At 36.4% G+C, this 15,087-nt stretch overlaps 1 protein-coding gene across 1 annotated transcript in view; it reads right to left on the bottom strand.

The window, feature by feature from the left end:
• Positions 1 to 4,670, bottom strand: part of LOC133522978 (zinc finger protein SNAI2-like) — a 72,589-nt gene extending 67,919 nt beyond the window's left edge. The window contains exon 1 of the mRNA XM_061858512.1: positions 4,117 to 4,670. The gene's annotated coding sequence lies outside the window, so the exon portion shown is untranslated. The remainder of the gene's footprint in view (positions 1 to 4,116) is intronic.
• Positions 4,671 to 15,087: the final 10,417 nt, after the last annotated feature.

Raw genomic sequence — 15,087 nt, 5'->3', positions numbered from 1 at the left:
CGTCAAACAAAAAAAAAACGATTGTATAAAAATACTAGTCTAAAATGTTTCTAGAATAAATTCTAAATATCAAACAAATAGAAAATAAAAACAACTAAGGAAGTACATATATATATATATATATATATATATAATAGTTCAAACTGTTACTTATGTACCAACCTATCATAAAAAATCACCGTAAAAGCTAGATGTACCGCAAGTAATAATCACAACAAAATCATGATTCATGACGAATTTCTAGTTTTTAAAATTAGAATTGCAGGCCAGCTTACATGAGGCAGATTCGATCTTACAAATGTATGTCAACTTGATCTCACTTTGACCTCACTTGGTGGAAGTGAAATGCGGTGCGTGTAATAAATAATCAAATAATAGATTTCCAATTTGAATGTCGCTTGCGCACAATTGCTACGGCGTAGTCACTATCGTAGCGTAGACAGTACTAGTACCTACGGCCTGATGATTGAACATTTGTTTGTGGCTCGCCAATTTACGATACGGCAAATACGAAATAGATATAATTTTTACCGCAAAAATATAAATACGTCGGTATCAAAATCTGGTAAAAAACCGACAAAATATTATACGCAGCGAATAGTGTACGCAAAAAGTTCGTGAGTAGGGAAACATTTTCAATTTATCCCTGATATTTTTAGGTATCGGTCGTAATTTTAAATGATGCCTTGGTATTTAAATTGTCAGTCGGTTAATTTGTCACGTTAAAAATGAAAAGTAGCATTAAGAAGGCACTTTAAATTTTACGCATTTGATTACAGTTGAATGTTTAAAAAAATTGTATGACGTAAAGATTCTAAAAAGTCAATGCACAGAGATCTTGTGTGGCTATACTTATAGCCAAACTACCATTTAGTGTAAACATTTGAAATAGTTCGGTTTTTATTTCCTTCATTTTTGAGTACGAGTAATAAACTAGACACATTTATAAACCACTCAATTCCACTGGATTTTGAAATTGTACCTAACCAGATGCCAAATGCCATAATTTCACGATTTAAAACACACAATTAAAAATTAGTTACATATAAATACTTAACAGTGTTAGTAAAAGATTAACTTTAAAGTAACATCATAAAAACGTACATACATATCTATACACCGTGTTTTTTTATTCGTCAATTTCAAGAGTGCATTCCTGAGCTTTAATTAAGTAACTTTCTCAAAGAAACCAGTATTCTAATTAACTCCATTTCGGAGATAATCAATAATTTATTTTTATCTTATAAGGCCCTTACGAGCGTATACACTTGCCTTAGGACCTTTTTACATATTGATTAGTGTTTAGTATGAGTGTGTACATTTGTTACTAAACTTAAATACTATCCCGGACGATTGATGTTCGAAATGACATTGATATGTCACAGTTTTCAATTGTTTCGTTGAACAAGGACACAATTGTTTGGAACAACAATTTAAATGTAATGCCCGTGTTACAACATCGCTATATGCAACATTTAATTACTTTTTTTAAATATATAAAAATTGTCGTGGATTTGGAAAAGGCTTATGCCAGAGTGGTGAGGAATCAACTTTGGTTGGTACTGTCGGTGTATGGATTGAGCGGTCGTCTCATTCAGGCACTAAAATCGCTCTATGAAGATTCTAGTGCTTGTGTGAGAGTAAACGGATCGTACACTGAGTGGTTTAGCATCGAAAAGGGTGTTAGACAAGGATGTGTCGCGTTACCGTGGCTGTTTAATCTATTCATAGACAGTAGTATGCATGATTTGGAAAATGACGAATGTGGGCTGAGAATGAGTGGGTTACTCGTCAAATATCTTCTTTAGGCTGATGACCTGGTATTGCTGGCGTCATCGGGTGAAGAATTGCAAGAGATGGTAACTAGAATGCATAGGTATTTTGAAAGGAAAGGAATGAAAATAAATGTGAGCAAGACGAAAGTAATGGTATTTGAAAAAGGAGAAAGTATGACAAACTGTGAAGTTTTGATTGATCAAGAAAGAGTGGAACAAGTGAAAGAGTTTGTGTATCTGGGAACCTTGTTCACTAGGGACGGTAAACATGATGAAGACATTGAAAGGAGAGTGAATGCTGGAAATCGTGTGAATGGGGCACTCAACGCTTTTATGAGCAGCCAGAAGGTATCGCAAAAAGCACGGTTGGCTGTGCATAGAGGGGTGTTGGTGCCTACACTTGTGTATGGTAGCGAAAGTTGGGTATGGCAGAAGAGGCATCAGAGTCAAGTGAATGCAGTGGATATGAGAGCGTTTAGAAGTGTGTGTGGTGTAAAATTACAAGATAGAATTAGGAACAGTGTGATAAGGGAAAAGTGTAGACTGAACGAAGATGTAGTGACAAAAATTGAGAAAGGTATGTTGAGATGGTTTGGACACGTGGAAAAAATGAGTGAAAGAAGGTTTACAAAGAGAGTGTATAAGGGAGAAGTAGAAGAGGTAGCTGGAAGGGGTAGACCTCGGCGGACTTTCTCTGATCAAATCGGGGAAATCCTGAAGAAAGGCCAGGTCAAGAGCACCCTAAATCGACGAGCGTGTATGAGGAATGTCATGAAAGTGAAGGAAGCGAAAGAGGTATGTCAGAATCGTACAAGTGGAAATCCGTGGTCTCTGCCTACCCCTCCGGGAAATAGGCGTGATTATATGTATGTATCTATGTAAATTGGCTATAGTACATATATTGCAGGTGAGGCCAGAAAACCGCTCAAAGATGGACGAGTGAGTTTGAGACACGTTAGTGGAGGCCCTCAAATAATATGAGTCCATCTTTAGCATTTCCGGCCGAGGTATTAAATAGTGTTTTTCTCGACTACTGCGAGGAAATAAAAACACATTTGAAAAACTATAAGTACTTCAATAGAAATTCATATTTATATTGGCGTGAGGACAATTGTTGAAAGAAAGCGTATTTTTGCCAGGACCATTTATATTTTCTTCACTAGAAGAACTCATTTTTATAGCGTAGATACGTGTTTCTTGTATTTTTTAGTAAAACACAATTTACACTGTCCAATTCAGTAAGGATTTTCCGATCGCGCCTTTTTCACTTTTTTTAGTACTTTTTCTGTTGTTTGCTTCAAACCGACTATAAATTTAAAAGAGCGTTTTTGCAAAAAAAAAAAGCCACAAACAGCTACAAAAATAAAAACGCTTTAAACGTGAACTAAATGCTTTTGACGTATTTCTTTTTTAAACAGTTAATGGTCCTATAAATAATCTAATTTTATTTATTAAGGAAAAAATTGCACCAAAGAACACCTTTTACCATCACCAATGACAGATGATGATAACAATGAAACATTGTAGTAGTGGTGGTTTAGATGCTACAACTACTGCCTACTTTCCATCTTTGTTTTAGACCATCTTTTGCCACATTTCCGAACAGTGGCGTGAAACAAATATATGTATTAAATTTGTACCTCTATTTACAATATAGAATATTTTTTGTCTAGCACCCTAAAGTAAGTAGATACCTAATTAATACCTTTCTGGACTGTAAAATAAATCCAGTAAGAAAACTGAATATTTATTAACCTTTTTCTTCAATTACTATATATTTACGCTCACATTAAATTTGTCGATTTAAACATGGAAAAAATATCGAAAAATAAGTTTGCGGAACTAAATAATAAAAAAATAAAAAATAAAGTAAGTTTCACCTTATAAATAACCATAGGTATAAAAAATCACGGAAGTGTATTTATGTTCATAATATGTAATGCATACCTTTAGGGACAATTTTAAAACATTCAAAAAGAATGAATTTGTGATTATAATGTTATTATATATTTTTAAATCTCCCTCCAGAATTCAAATTCGGAACTTACATTTTATTTCACTTATTTATTTATATTTCAATTCGAGAATATTATTTAATTTTAATATAAAAGTTTCAAAGTGCACGTAACGATTTCGTAGTCTCACAAACTCACAAAAAGAAAACGCGCAGCGGCATTAAAAATCATCGCACAATACAAGGAAGCGAACCACATAATTTTCCGGCAACAAAAAGTTTGCAAAGTCTTAACCACAACGTTGGGACCGGCCACGCTCGGCGAAAACAATTTTAGAGTGGCGGGAAAGCATTTAAGATGGCGTCTAATAATTCGCAATGCCTTACCTCAGGGTTCACGGGGCCTCCATCAGTTAACAGGTGGGCCAGACTTCGCAACAAGTCGGACCTGTTACCGGCGTGCGGCGGCGGCGGCGGCCCGACGGCAACACGCGACGCCGCGCGTCTCAACGCACGCGCGCGGCTCCCCTCCCCCCCATCGATTTTCAAACCCCGGTATTTACTAATGCAGAGAACTGAGGCCCCCTAAGATTTTACCCCAATTTTGCGATAAAACAACAGGTCATTAACAGGTTAGCTGGAGTTTTCCTAGCGAATCGCTCTTTTCAATTTTGAATATCTGCTTACGTTGCTTTTCTAATTTTATATGACATTTTTTCAAGGGTATGTTTACTTTCTTTAGTTGACGATCTCCTTTTACCTGGAAATGTTACGTTCAGTTGCGACGTAATAAGTTTTCCATTCGCTCAATTTTGACTAGAGTAGGCAACGCGAAAATGATCTAAGTAATTTTATTATTTATACCACACCAATGGTAAAGCTACTCTTAATTGTTCAAAAATAAATGAGAAAGTTACATTTTATCCACACGAGGGGCAAAGTAATCAGATGCAAATTTTGAGTTGTTTCCTTATATATGATAATTTTGAATCATTACTTTTTTTACGTTTATTTGGATTTGATATGGTTTAATTTTTTTGGTATTTCATGGTTAGTACTTTTCCTCGCGTTAGTGTGGTGTTTTTTTTTTGTATTTCACTCGGAGGTAAAGTTTGTTTCACCCTCGTGCCTTCCACTTCACGAACCACTCGCTACGCTCGTGTTTCAATTTTGAAAGCTTTCGCTTGCTCGGGTATCATTATTAGCACGAGCGGTGAAACAACAACTTTCCCCCTTGTATAACAAATGACTATTTCTCTAAGGAATCATTAGCGTGGGTACGTATCTACTTTCTAACAAATTAGAAATGATACCTATTGTTCTCTAACGCGAAACGAAAAATGGAATCAAATTTTACAAATCGGAAGAAAATGCCCAAAACGATGTCATACACAATTTGAACAATATTATTTACTTCAGATAAGAGTCTTTTATGGAACTGCCTCTGAAGTGTCATTGACAAGTGTGTTCGCGTGTATTGGTTATTCGAATAATACACGAAAACTGCAGGAAAAAATAAAAGTTTAGTTTGGTAAAGTTTTTTTTAGAATCATTAGTCAACACATACGATTTGTCATGTCAATGTATTTCTACGAAGTTTCAAGTCCCTCATTCAAAAAAATGTTGCTCTGCTCAGGACCGCTTCGTCCACAATCTTATTTCGTAACCTTCTTAACTTGTCGTTATTGTCATATGGTCCACTGTTCTGGTTCGTCAATACTCCTATAGCGTCACTTTTCCTATCTTGTCCACATTCCTAGTATGTAGTGCTAACTAATTATTAATGAGACTACTACACTCTGTCACGCCAATGTCAGTTCACAGTTAGCTTAGATGGACGCTAGCGAGCTACTAGATTGTTTAATGGGAAAACTGGAGGTACGATATAGCCGACTCTCCTCTATATACTTAGGGTGCTCCTCAAACTTCTGCTAGTTTACCCAGCACGAACGCGTCTTCGTTTAAGTCATTCATGGGGATTAATCGTTTGAGTTGACATCTTATTCTGTTAATTTTAAATGTTTTTTTAATTATGTTTAAGGTAATTTATTGTTTATATATTAATCTTATGACTGAATTAAGCGCAACTGGCATGTATTGTGTAAACGTTCTGTTGGGTTTTTGACGAGGTTATTTAAAATAACCGCTTAGTTTCATCGGTTTTAATGATTACGTTGTAATGTATATAAATCTACGTGGTCACAAAAGCTTGACAAATGAGCTAGCTGACTTAATTCTGAGAACCCTATTCGAAAATAATCTGTATCTGTATAACGCTTAAGATGAAAATGGACGACCGCACGAAATCGCATTTACATACAAATGTACCGTCGCCATTTTCTTATCTGGATATTAACATTATAGAAAATATTTTACACAATTTGTATAACATGGAAGGGTAAAGACTTCAGTAGATAACTATGCACCACTGATCAGCATTATATCCCTATTTTTGGCTGTAATTAGTAAAATTTCCATAATTTTCATTTCATAAGTAGCTAATATTATACGTTGGTAAAATATTAAAAACGTATACCTACCTACTTTAATAAGTGATGTCTTCATGCCAAAGTAGTAAGTATATCTTCTGGCATGAACATTGTTATGTGACATGCGCCATTTTTTTGGAATGTCACATGCCACGTCGTATTTTGACAAGACGTAAACAGCCGAAATGAGATTTGGCTGGGCTGCTTTTCATAATTAATAATTTTATTGTTCTAAATGTAAAATGAAAAAAAATATATAAATCCATATAAATGTAATAGTTTGATAAACCACTGAACCGATTTAAATTATATTTGGTATATGAGGCCCGAGCAAGGACATAGAGTAGTTAGTATCATCATTATTATTGCACGAAGACGAAGTTACGGGCAGAAGCTAGTTTCATATATCGGACTAACTAATTACGTGATTAGGCGATTATAAGAATAATCCGTATGACAGGGTTTTATTATTCGATTAAAACCCTCGATACTACACAAGCCACTATCGTAAAAAGTATAGTGTAGTTGGTACTACAATTATGATCCACAAGTTCAATAATACCAATCTTCTTTTTGATTTTTTCTTTCATTTATGTAAATATTTTGCCTTAGAACTGCGATATTCAAATAATAGTCACACCTGAATGAAGATATTCAAATTGATTTGGTCCATAGTTGGAAGCTTTTCTAAGTAGTTGGATGGTTTGGGTCATTAAAACAAAATATTACTTTGCTAATCCGCGAAATGATAACGTGCTAGTCAATCAGTGCCAACCCGTTATAATTATTTACGTATTTATACATGCAATTAATGTTCCCACCGTCCCACCGCAAACATAAATACGCAAATAAATAAAACAAACCACCACCAAAAGCACAAAACTTGACACATTTTTCGCCTCTCTACGAGGCATCCTCAGATGTTGACGGTCTGATGTCCGACAAATGATATGAGAAAATGTTTGTTTTAGTTAGTATGGATTTCCTCAAAGTAACGCCCGATTCGTAGTAAAGAACGTTTTGGATGTACTTAGATGGAACCTGGCACGGGTTACATTACAGTCACCAAAACTGGGACGCGCTAGTAAATCGGGAATGAGATCTTTAAAGAATGACCCTTAAGCCCTTATTTCTGACCCGGGTTAGAGCCGGCGTAGCTTTATTTGACGTTCATAAGTACATTGTAATATGCCTACTTGAAAAATAAACTATCTTTAGCTTTACGGTAGTTAATTAGAGGGGATGAGCCAATATAATGCCCACTGACCGTGGATCCCACGTGGGTTTTGCACGAGCAGCAGTTGACCTGTTGACTTTTAAAGGACCAAAGTGAAGAAAGTAAACTACTCATAAAAGTTATCAATTAAAGCGTAGCGAGTGGTCCAAAAAGAATCAAAAAGGTAAAAAAATCAAACTCACTCCAATCAAAATGAACGTTATTAAATATTTATCATTCAAAATCTTCTATCAGGTAACATAAGGAAACAAATCAAAATTCGCATCAGATTACTTTGCCACACATGTGGAAAAAATACACTTTTCTCATCCGTTTTTGAACAATCAAGAGCACTTTTACCAGCTGGTATGGTGAAAATTTTGTATTCGTCCCTTGCTGCGAGTGATTCAAGTAGTCAAGCTTTAAATATGAAAATAAATGGAATTCCACCCGCCCGGTATTTTGTCTTAGCCTATTTTTTGTGGAAGATACCGTTTTCATTTAACTCTGGGAAGCCACGTGTACCTACATGAGAGCGTAGGCGACTCTCCGAGGGCGCGTGCATTAGGCCGCGGACTGGACGCAAGCGGTACGGCGTGGTCTTGATTTTCCGCTTTAGTATAGAGATAGATAAGCTAGTAGTCGAAAAGTTTAGTTTTTTACTGCTTGTGAATGTAAGGACAATTAAACCAGAACACCCTTTGGGGTGAGAATTTTACAACAAGAAAACCTATGCTGGCGGGGTGCACAACGGAAATTTTTATTATGACTTTTCTTATATTATAATTTGATATATCGTCATTTTAATAAAGATATATCAAATTATAATAATGATAATCAACGGCATACATAATGTTATTCTTGGTATATTATGAGGCACCCTGGTGCCAATGACCTTCGATTAGAATCCCTTAGTTTTCTAATGGTTTTTGTAGCTTATCATATTTACAGCAACGCCTTTAAGCAATATAGTATCCCATATTTACTTCATAGTTCATTGTCTAGATATTTGGCATCAAAGTTAAACAATTTTAGGCCAGTAAACTGGTTTTATGGACATAACTTTTGTGTTAATTAGTTTAGATTTTTAGATACGTCAAAGACGAACCCTAATATGTAGATTTCGTATATGATAGATCTTATCTTTCACAGCAATCGAGTTATGAAAAAAGTGTTAATTTGGACAATGTTTAAAAAATCATAAATAAATAAGTATTCATATCTTTCAAAATCCGGCAGACGAGAATGGAGATAAAAGATTGGGCAACCGATAGCCGTTTGGCTTATAATTCTATCTGTAGTGATAATATAAGAGTTACGGCTCAAAACTTGTCAAAATGGATGAAAACCACGGGGAGCCCCTTATGCAAAAATTATACCCGTATGATATTGCAGGGTAACGATATACAACTGAAAATAAATTAAAATTAACATGTTTTTGTTACTTTATTCTATCGTGCCAAATTTAATTTTCTGTCGAAGGATTTCCCGGAGTTCCCAGTACAATTTATTTAACCCTGGGTTAACGGTTAACTCCAAGTTAGTGGCTAACCCATGGTTGGTGCAAGTGGCCCTTAGAATATGACGTGACATGTTCTTTCACCGCCTCTTTCTGATGCTCGAAACACTCAATATAGTCAGTTTGAAACACAATATATATTCTAACGATGTATGCATCTAGTTAATTTTCTACGTGACTACAAAACAAACTAGTTTATAACGAGTTAGCAACTTGTTAGTAATAACTCAAACTGAAATACATTGCTCTGATTTTATTTTTAAAACTTTGCTGGAATCTGGTTTTGTTTAGTGGATTATAAGCTTCGAACAACACCATGAAGGGAATCGGCCTTCACATAATTTCTCCTCTGCCGAAGCACATGCCCAACTGGACGTAGCGCAGTGCCTGTTAGCTGTTGTGACTCGTTCGCACACAACAATAGAGATCGAAGTGTGCAATAAGACTTGTCTTTGACGTGTTTTATTTTCTATGTATTTGTGTCATTACAGATTGGATTTTGTATGTATTGAGTGAGAAGTGCGACTGTGTGCACAATTTGTACGGTAAGATATCGCTCGGGCTCCTCCCTTCCGACGTGTCGGAAGCCGGTGTTGCTCGGAGATTATCAGCAAGTTGGACAGGTGTCAGCGACACTTCAACTCGTTAAAGGCTTTTACAGACTATGCAACAAATGGCATGCGGCTTTAGATTCGAAACGAATTCTATAGAAAAAATACGTAAACATTTGTAACCATTTTAGCACAAAAGCTAAAATATGAAAATTGCTTCTAAAACTGCGAAATTTTATTTCTATCATTTTGGAGGCAAAATTGAAAGTATTTTTTATTTTATTTATTGTGCTTTTTTTATTTTATTCTTTAATATGAGTTCCGACGAAAAGATTTCTTTTAGTTAGATTTCTTGGAGGTATTTTTAATTTATTTAATTGCATGTTGCTGAAAAGCACTATACATACCTCGGCGTGAAAATGGTTGCCAGCCTCATAATTGTCCGACCTCACTACGTTCAGCCGTCTATATGGACTCGGCTGGCAACCCCTTACTTCCCGGCCTCTGTATAGTAATGTACTATTATTCAGCATAATAAAAGCAAACAGCAATTTTTATCGCCGACCATGACTGCATAATATATTATTTATGCCGTCTGATATTCCAAATCCTAGGGCTATTGTGAGCAAAGACAGCCGTTTGAACAAGCGTCACTGTACCAAAGGGCGTAGCCAAGATATCAATCGTTTGCACCATAGCGAACGTAACTGTAATCTCTCTCCATCACTCTTCCAAGTTAGTGCGACAGAGAGTCATTAGCGTATCGTTCTCTACAGCGCTAACGATAGGCATATTGGCTAGGAACCCTGTATTCTATACGATACCATTTATTTGTGGCGTTAATGAAATGTATTTTCTATCTTGTTCTTTGCTTTCTTAAATGTTCTAGTTTTTATAACCAAACACAACATATTTAAAAGTAACAAACCAAATCAAAGGGGCTTAAATTCGTTCATCGACATTGCAAGTTAATATAAAGCTTGTGTATCAGATCTGCAGGTGCGTAGAAATTAACTTTAATTATGGGCAAGGCTACCCCAGACTAAACGAGGGCCACATATACCAAAAATCACTTAAATTTAAGTGTGCTACCGCAGCAGAACTTCATTTTGTGGACCAGAGTAAACTGTGCTATAACCTCGAAAATCGAAGTTCATCAATTGCGGGCATTTTTCTCTGTCACTCTAATTACGTCTTAGTAAAAGAGAAAGATCCCCGCATATGCTATTTTCAGTTTTCGCGGTAGGCCCCCTGACTCGATGGTTCTGGCTCTATCCTTCGATATTCACTATATTTAAAATTTTGCCTCTGCAGGCGTATTATGGATGGTTTTATCCACGTGATAAAGTAACAGTCACTTGTTAACACCGCGGCATAGAAAGTGACGGATATCGTTTTATCACGCTGTCACGTAGACCATCAACGTGCCAATTGTTAACGCTCCGTAGCGAACGAAACTCAACTGTTACTGTCGCACTAATATGGAACAGTGGTAGAGACTAGTAGTATTTTATTATTATTAGTAGTAGTAGTACTTATCGCTTAGGAAAAACTCGTCTCTTACTGTATTATGGAAATTTGATTTTCATGTTCCAATAGGGAGTATTACTGCAATGTTCTGCCGCCGGAGTGCACCACTAACAACTTTCGTAAACCATAGACTAACTTATACATGACATTGATGCATCAAGGCGGTTTGTTTGCAAAGGGCCTACCGGGAAACGCGAAAAACGAAATTTAGATATCTGCCTCTTTATCGCTCGAATGTGCAAGAGTGATAGAGAGGTAAAATAACGAAATTTCGATTTTCTTCTTTCGCGGTAGACCCTCAGATTGTGATGGATTGTGGTAGTGGCGCTCCCTACGCTGTTTCGCGTAATATTCCCTATTGTCCAATTTGAATACCGATTGCATACAATTTTGTATCTGAATGTACTGATCACAAAAAAAATGGAAAATTGCCACAGTGTTCTTGCTATAAGAAATATGTACTACATAATATATCTCATATGCCTGTAGGCTATAGGTACATAGGTAATTAGTGCGTTAGATATAACATTTTACATCAGAACGGTCAAATAAATCTTCACCACTTAGATGGTTGGCTGTCCGCACCTGTGCGTTTTACCAGAAGCTTCCTGCCTCACACAGCTAAAATGTGGAATGAACTACCGCTCGCAAAAACCTTCAAGAAAAGAGCGTACTCCAAGCGTATTTTAATGCCCGGCGACGCATATGCATTGCTATTCCTCTCGTATTGCATGGGCGATATTTTGCCTCCTATACTATACCCTATACCCTAGTTTGTCAAGCAATTATTTATAATAAACGCTTCTACTACGCCGTAGACTCCACTTTTATATGAAGCAAGTAGCTACTTTAAATACAGTTAGCACGGTGAACATTTTAAGTTTTGAAATAAGTAACCAAAAACATCCTGCCTCCGACGCAAAAGGGATGTTATAATTATACGTTTGGTTATCGGCGTGTCTGTGAGGATATTGATTTATGTCTAGGTCCTTAGGATTTCATTTTGAATATTGGCTTTTGATAGAGTGATTTGGAGTATAATTGTTCTCACTTCTCAGCCAGGTATTATAATTCGGATGTAGGTAGTACTAAATATCTGTGAGCGTCAGGATGGCAAGTGGACCTCAGCTAATTTGAACGAAATAGTTATAAAGATATTGTACCGTCGGTGTAACTCAGTGTACCTTTAACAGTATCCAGTGTACCTCTCCCTAAAACGAGATATTTTACAAAAAAAGGTCCACCCGCCATTCTGACGTCAGGATGGCAGGTGGACCTATGAAATCTTGCATTATTCTGCACAAAAAGTATGCAGTTATATTGTACCTTCAGTGTACCTCTGTAACCTTTTAATAGAAATCAGTATATCTATCCCTAAAACGAGCTAGGCTCAAAACAAGCTGCTAACCTAACCTAACCTAACCTAACCTGATGTCAGGTTGGCGGGTGGACCTATGAAATATTGCATTATTTCACACAAAATGGATTTATTTATATTGTACCTTTAGTGTACCTCTGGAAACTATGAATAGAAATCAGTGTACCTCTCCATGAAACGAGATATTTTACAAAAAAGGTCCACCCGCTATTCTGACGTCAGGATGGTGGGTGGACCTGTAAAATCTTGGATTATACCGCACAACAAGTATGTCAGTTATATTGTACCTTCAGTGTACCTCTGCAAACCTTTAATAGAAATCAATTTACTTATCCCTAAAACGAGCTATGCTCAAACTAGTGTCGAACAAGATTTAATGGTCCACCAAGACGGACTTTTATTATTACACGTAACAACCTTCATGCACGTAACTTAGTTTTGGGAGAGGTACAGGTATTTCTCTATCTATCTATAAGAATTATCTAGTATAATTGATTAGGCAATTTATTACTCACAAATATTCATTAAAAAATATGAATACGCATAATGCATAGGAAAATAAGACATTACTATTCCGGTAAGGGCATGTATTAGTGCGATGAGCATAGGTATTCGCTCCTGAGTCATGGATGTTCTCTATGTATTTAAGTATTTGTATATTATATATATCGTTGTCTAAGTACCCACAATATAAGCCTTCTTGAGCTTACCGTAGGACTTAGTCAATTTGTGTAAGAATGTCCCTATAATATTAATTTATTTCTTTCTATTTTCTTTAAAAATGAGGTAAGCTAATAATTATATCCCTAGAGCTAGGCCAAGCTAAGTTGGCAACGATATTGATAGCCCAGACTGTATAAGTGTTATTAAATGTCGTAATTTCATAGAATTTTGAGGTTTAAACTAACACTTGCGCAGACTTGGCTATCAATATCGCTGCCAACTTAGCTTGGTCTGACTTTATCAATATCCATAATACTAACTTTACAAATGCGAAAGTGCAGCGCCTGTCTGTATGTCAGTTACCCCTTCACACTAAACCACTGAACCGATTAAAAAAAAGGCATTTACTGTCGTAAAAAAAAGTACATACAGTAACGGATAAGCAAACAAAAATACACACAAGCACAATAGGGACAATAGGGTATTTAGTTGAAATTTGGTATAAAGTTTGAGTCCCAGGGAAGAATTTACATAGGATAGTTTTTATCCCGGAAATCATCCCTTAAGAGGGTTAAAAGTGGGGTGGAAGTGAGATAGTTGATGCATCGCCTTATAATTAATGTAAGCATAAGCTCCGATTGAATGATTGCCATTAGGTACACTTTATCCGGGCGTTATAGTTGTCTCTCGAATAAGGAAGTTTGTATGGGGAAATAAAAAACAGATTGAATAAAAATAAGGTATCCAAATTACTAATTCCACGCAAACGAAGTCACGTGCCAAAGCTAGTTAATATGATAAATGTCATAGTAACTCTGTATGTCTGTCTGTTATCTCTTCACGCTAAAACCGCTGAACCGATTTAGATTAAAATTTAAGGCCCGGGAAAGGACATAGCGTTTTACGATCATCATCATCAAGCTAGGACTAAATAAAAGTACATTCATGATAAATTTACGGAAAAAATGCTCCTCGGGTCGCCTTTGCAGGAGTGCCCAGCGTAGCCTTTTCGGAAGCAGTGGCGTTGCCGCTGCCGATAGCAGTTGTCAGCTCTCTGGTCCTCGGAGCTGGCAACAATAACCTCGGTCGCAGCAATGAGGCGCTGGGAAATATCTGACTGTAAACTTAATTAGCACTTAGTCCTCGCGGCCCGAGGGTTTCTTTGTCAAAAAGCGCAAATGTGTAGGCATTCCTTATATTATTGTCTTTTTTAAATATACGACACCACTCATAATCGCACTTTGAATACACTGCGCGACGTCATGCGTCCCAGCCGGGAGCTGAATATTTACTGTCAAAATGCTAATTTTACAAACAGTACAACACAAGATATACAAACTCCTTACAAGTAGGTATATTGACTTCTATGCAAAGAATATAATACTCACTAGGATACTTGATACTATTCTGCCCTAAGATTTGTAGATGGAAACAACCCTATTGTCAGCTAATATTCAGACCGGATTAACCGGAACTCTATATTGAGAAATACAATTTTCGTCAGTCGCGACACCCGAAACATCTAGTGTCAAGTCGATAGCGGTACTAATAATTCCGCCACTTGATGCTAGACATTAACTTCGAAAATAATAAGCGTTTTGGTAAAACAATACCTAAAGTAAGTATTGGTACCAAAATTGATGTATGGAGTAAGCACTCTATGCTTAGTTCTTATTTATCTATGATGATAAGACAGAAGGCCGCAATTAGACTATCATAGAAATGATCATATAGGAGTCTATCTGACAGTAATTGGTCAATTATGATCATAAGTAAGTATACGTTGAATTTGGTAAATTACACCATCATAGGGTCACATTTCTATGATAATGTAATTGTGGCCTTACAAAACCAAAACATACCTTACTCTTTGACCAAAACCAAAGATTGCACGCTGAGAGCTCGTTCCCACTATGTCGGATGTCGTGGCGATTTTTAATCCAAACTTCTCTAGTCTGGGTCTTAGTGGGAACGAGCTCTGACGCTTTGTTGTCTCCAAATCAAACACTTTT

This window comes from Cydia pomonella, chromosome 1 (assembly GCF_033807575.1).
Source record: "Cydia pomonella isolate Wapato2018A chromosome 1, ilCydPomo1, whole genome shotgun sequence".
In the NCBI taxonomy this organism is placed as follows: domain Eukaryota; kingdom Metazoa; phylum Arthropoda; class Insecta; order Lepidoptera; family Tortricidae; genus Cydia; species Cydia pomonella.
Note: the sequence above shows the minus strand (reverse complement) of the source record. Positions and strands in the feature narration are given on the sequence as shown.